This window comes from Nicotiana tomentosiformis, chromosome 7, assembly GCF_000390325.3.
Source record: "Nicotiana tomentosiformis chromosome 7, ASM39032v3, whole genome shotgun sequence".
NCBI classification, from domain to species: Eukaryota; Viridiplantae; Streptophyta; class Magnoliopsida; order Solanales; family Solanaceae; genus Nicotiana; species Nicotiana tomentosiformis.
This window is the reverse complement of record NC_090818.1, coordinates 110,868,909-110,874,579: the sequence shown is the minus strand read 5'-3', so window position 1 is coordinate 110,874,579 and position 5,671 is coordinate 110,868,909. Positions and strand designations below refer to the sequence as shown.

At 37.8% G+C, this 5,671-nt stretch overlaps 1 long non-coding RNA gene across 1 annotated transcript; it reads left to right on the top strand.

Moving 5' to 3' along the window:
- Window positions 1–1,123: 1,123 nt before the first annotated feature.
- On the top strand, window positions 1,124–5,266 carry LOC117279740 (uncharacterized). The gene is made up of 2 exons (XR_004510156.2): window positions 1,124–3,565; window positions 4,663–5,266. It is a non-coding gene; the product is annotated as an uncharacterized lncRNA (long non-coding RNA).
- Window positions 5,267–5,671: the final 405 nt, after the last annotated feature.

Sequence of the window (5,671 nt, the reverse complement as noted above, 5' to 3'; positions counted from 1 at the left end):
ATGTTATAGGTGGTATTGTCGTGCACAATAAATATTTTTTGGTTGGAAAGATGTGTACCAATTATGAAAATACCGGAGTTTCATTGCAATCAAGGTACTTTTCTCTCTTCCATATTGGACGTTACAAAACAATATATTTCCTTCACTAAAAAGCTGATAGGCATTTATTTGATTTTCCGAAGGTAATAACACTTCTCTTATGTTGGTTTTCTAGGATTGGTGGCAGGTGGAGAAAGACAACTAAGCTTGGTCTATTGCTTATAAAGGATGCTGGATTAGACTGTTCTTTACGTTCTCTAATATGCAACCATTTCTGATGTTATATTTACGTTCTCTAATATGCAACTAGAGACCGGCAATGCTCTATGTTATCCTATGCAAACATTTTGCGGAGAAATTTTCTATAATGTACATACACGTGAAGGAAAATTATTGGTTTTGGGCCACCGATTTCCTAAAATTTATTGAGTAAAGCAGATTTATTCTTTGAACGATTATACCTTTCTATTGTACTCTAAAATTTTATGTTAGACAAATTTACTTATAAGATTGTCATCTTCCTAGTAATTAATTGTCCAACATTACGCATGCATGATACTCCTCTTTATATTTGTTTGGTACCTTAGCTTCTGCTACTTATTTCTAACCAAACTGTCACGTCACACTGTGTGAGAGAAGGCAGAGAGACAGAATAGAGAGATGGCAAAAGGGGTACTAGAGGTCTTGCTGGTGGAAGCAGAAGGCATCAAAGATAAACACAAATGTGTTGGTATTTATTTTTTTTAGCTCCAAGTTTTTTATTTTATTTATGTGCCTACATTTTTTAAAAATTATATAACAGTGATTAATTTGTGCATCTCGATTATTTTGCCGGATACATATGACTTTCCACCCGCACAAATACCTCTCACCAGTGGCGAAACTAAGAATTTTTTCAAAGGTGTTCAAATTTAAAAGAAGTGAAAAAGATTTCCGACAAAGGGTGTTCAATATGTGCTATTGTTATGTACTAGACAATTAAGAGCAATTATTGACGAGTAATAAGAAGAACGAATCAAAGGTTTTATTCAATGAGCAATTCAATCGGTTACATTGATGATGTACATTACTCCATAGCATAACCTGTGAGTACGAGAGAAGAAGAAGAGAGTAAGGTTAGAGAGAGTAGGGGGTTGAGACGAAGAGAGAGAAAGTGGTTAAGAAGTTGTAATAGAATTACCAAAAATTGTCTAAGTATTCAGCTCCCCTTTTGATGTCTTTAATAAGCTGCTCACGTATGGGCCTAAATGATATATTGGTATTGGGCCGTCCAATACATCTGTTCTACTAAGCCCAACGACTTACTCTCTAGCTTATTAGTGGACTTGGTCTCTTATCTTTTTTAATCCCCTCTGGTCACGTGTCTCAATCTCGACCCTCTATTTACAATATTGAGACTTATTTCATCTACTTTCCTAATTCTTCACCAACTTTCCCATTTCATACCTAGTAAAATTCCAAACCCTAACAATCCCTTCCCCTTTGAAAATGACCTTGTCCTCAAGGTCTCTGTTGAGCCACAAATTCTGGAAATCGATTCTTGATATAACCCCAATCGTCCCATGTTGCTTCTTTCACACTCAAGTTAGACCACTGAATCAAAACCTTCATGTTGACCCCATTGTCGACCTTGACCATTTTCTTTGAAGAATTGCCACTGGCTGAATCATGATCTGTCCGTCGGTGTCACAACTAGGGGGTTGACGGTGAGTAACAACAGCTGGTCCAACTCGACGCTTCAGCTGGGAAACATGAAAAACAAGGTGAAGATGGGATAAGCAATGGCTGTAGTAACCCTGGAGAGTGAATATTTTCAGTCTTGATCCTCTGACAAACATCACACTCACTCACTCACTTGAACATCTCTGCCTTCATATTTGGCCAATAAAAAATCAGTTGTAACCTTCTATAGGTGCCCTGCTGGCCTGAATGTCCACCAATTGCAGAGTGATGCATAACATGCAGTATCTTATTTCTTAATTCAGTACTTCTGCCCACATAAATCTTCTGCTTGTATCTTATGATGCCTTGGTATAGAGAATAGTAAAGTCTGCTGTCTAGAGAGACTATCAGTTCCCCAAGTAATTATAGAGCTATGGGGTCACCCTTATAGCTATTTCTCACTTCTTGCAACCAAGTAGGTTGTGTTGTAGAGATAGCCATAAATGTAGGTTTTTCCTCGTGTCTCCTTGACAGTGCATCTGCTACCTTATTATCTACTCTTTTCTTGTATTGAACTCCATACTCCAACCCTAGGAATTGGCTAACCATTTCTGCTGTAATGATGTAATAACCTTCTGTTCTATTAAGAATTTCAGACTTTGACGATCAGTTTTCATAATGAAATGGCCTCCTTGTAAATAATGTCTCCATTTGTCCACAGCTGATAAGACAGTCATGTACTCTTTATCATAGGTAGAAAGTCACTTGTGTTTTGGGGATAGAGCCTTACTAAAATAGACAATAGGTCTTCCCCTTTGCATTAGGACTGCTCCAATCCCAATAACAAAAGCATCAGTTTCCACCACAAATGGCTTAGTGAAGTCAACTAGTGCCCACGTTGGCACCGTAGACATGGCTACTTTAAGCTGCTGAAATGACTCATCTGCCTCTTCTGTCCACTGAAATGAGTTCTTCTTGAGTAGGTTAGTGAGTGGCCTACTAATAAATCCATAATTTTTCACAAATCTTCTGTAATAACCAGTTAACCCTAGGAATCCCCTTAGTGCCTTTACAGATTTGGGTGCAGGCAATTCAACATAGCTTTCATTTTAGTAGGGTCAGTTGCCACCCTTTTTCCTGATATAATATGCCCCAAGTACTCTACCTTGTCTTGATCAAAAGCACACTTGGACAGTTTGGTATAAATCTGCTCCTTCAATAGCACTTCTAGCACTTTCTGTAAATGCAAGACATGACTCTCATTGAATAACTATAAACTAGTATGTCATCAAAGAATAACAAAACAAACATCCTCAAGAATGGTTTGAACATATGATTCATAAGACTTTGGAATGTAGCAGGGGCATTGGTCAAGCAATAATCATGACCTTGAATTCATAGTGCTCCAAATGGGTCCTAAATGCAGTTATGAAAACATCAGTTTCTCTCATTCTTATTTGATGATACCCAGCCCTTAGATCAATCTTAGAATAGATGCAAGAACCACTAAGCTCATCCATTAGGTCATCTACTAAAGGAATAGGAAATTTATCCTTAATAGTCATCTTATTCAATTCCTTTTAATAAATATAAAACCTCCAACTGCCATATTTCGTTTTCACTAACAATATAAGAGAAGAAAAAGGTGAATGACTGGGTTGTATGATACCATTGTTGAGCATTTCATTCACTTGCTTTTCTATCTCATTTTTTTGGAAGTAATTGTACCTATAAGTCCTTATGCTGACTCATGATGCTTCAGGTTTCAATGGAATAAAGTGATCATGACTCCTCTTTGGTGGCAAAGATTTAGGTTCCACAAAATCTCCTGAAAATCTATCTAGCACTCTTTGGATCTGCTCAGGTATGCCTTCAGATTTTTGTTACACTGGTAGTAATAGTGAACAAGTGAGCCCACAACAGATGACCCTTCTTAAGAAGCTATTTGACACCACTAGAGGTTATGCTCTGTAGTTTCCCCTCTTCAAAATGCCCTTTCAAGTCTACTCTTTTCCCTTTCACACTCACCGACAATCTATTTTCTATGAAGTCAAATAGCATTGAATTGTGTTTTCTCATCCAGCCAACTCCCAATACTACATCACACCCTCCAATGTCCAACACTCTTAATTTGTGCTCAAAGACAATCCCATTAGTCTTCCACTTAAACTAAGGACAAAATTGATGACCCATTAGGTATCCTTCATTGGCAGCAACTACCCTCATGAGGACATCTACCTGTATGAGAAACCCTAGTTGTTTGGCTGTGTCACTGGCTATGAAGCTATTGGTACTGCCACTGTCAGCTAAAATGATTAGCACCTTCTTCCTATACACCCCTTTAAACTTGATAGTGGTAGAGGTGACAGTGTCAGATAAGGCATTGAGACTGATTGCCTCATCAAATACCTCCTCTGTTGGATCACTAGGCACCATCTCCTCTTCTTTATGCGGCTCTATCTCCTATCCTTCTTGATCAATGATGCTCTGCATAGTGTTCAACTGTTTGTTCTTACACACATGTCTAACAAAATATTTATCTCCATACTTATAACATTCTCCCCTGGCCCTCCTAGCTTTAAACAATTTAGTACCTGGATTAGCTGGGTTAGAATTATCCTTTTTTGGACTGAAAGAAGATGATCTTCCTCCTGAACCACTATTATTAGAAACATACTGTCCTCGCTGCCTGGCTCCACACATTCTGTTCTTCTTATACATAGAGTCCATCAACTCCTCCTTATGTGTAACTTTCTCTAGAGATTGACTCAAGGAAAAAGGGTCAAGCATTTTAACTGTATGCCTGATCTCTTCCTTAAGTCCTTCAATGAAGAACCCTTAAAAGGCCTTCAGATCTTCAAACTTTTCTAAGTATTCATTCACAGTACCAATTTGCTCAATTCTTTTGAATTGGCCGAGTAAGTTTATGTTACTATTATCAGAATTGTTAAACTCTTACAGATTTCTTTAACAAAATCAAGCCATCTTACAATTCCTTTACTGACTTGATAAGAGAAGTACCAAGATTCAGCCCCACCATTAAGATGTAATACTGCAGTTTCTAATTTGTGTTGTGGATCGTTTATGTGATTATAATGGAAATACCTTCCATATTTTCTCAACCAAGATCTGGGATCACCTTCTTCAAAATTTGGACATTCAACCTTAGAAGAGAAGCCGTTTGCATGGAATCTGCCAATGGAGTTCTCCATATTTTCAACCACTCTTGGTCTATTGCCAGATCCTTCTACATGAGGACCTCCCATGGGTGGACTACCCAGAATTCCATACTTGCTCGCGAAAATGTTTCTCCATCAACACATCCATTTTCCGACCCAAGTCATCCATTTTTGAGTCATTGGACTCCAGTTTCTTATTTGTTTCTGACATATAACTTTGTAACTGCATCTCTAGCTTTTTTACATTAACTGCTGAAGCTTTTGATCGGGTTTCTGGAATCGACATTGTGTCAGGACGATGCTCTGATACCAATTTGTTATGTACTAGACAATTAAGAAGAATTATTGACAAGTAATAAGAAGAATGAATAAAAAGTTTTATTCAATGAGCAATTCAATCGGTTACATTGGTGATGTACATTACTCCATAACATAACCTGTGAGCATGAGAAAAGAGGAAGAGAGTGAGGTAAGAGAGAGTAAAAGGTTAAAGAGAGAGAAAGTGGTTAAGAAGTTGTCTAACCGTTCAGCTCCCCTTTGATGTCTTTAATAGGCTGCTCACATATGAGCCTAAATGATATATCGGTATTGGCCGTCCAATACATATGTTCTAATGAGCCCAACGACTTACAACTCAACTTATTAGTGGACTTGGGGTCTTATCTCTTTTAATCGCCTCCGGCCACGTGTCTCAATCTCGACCCTCTATTTAAAATACTGAGACTTATTTCATCTACTTTCCTAATTCTTCACCTACTTTTCCATTTCATACCTAGTAAACTCTGAACCCT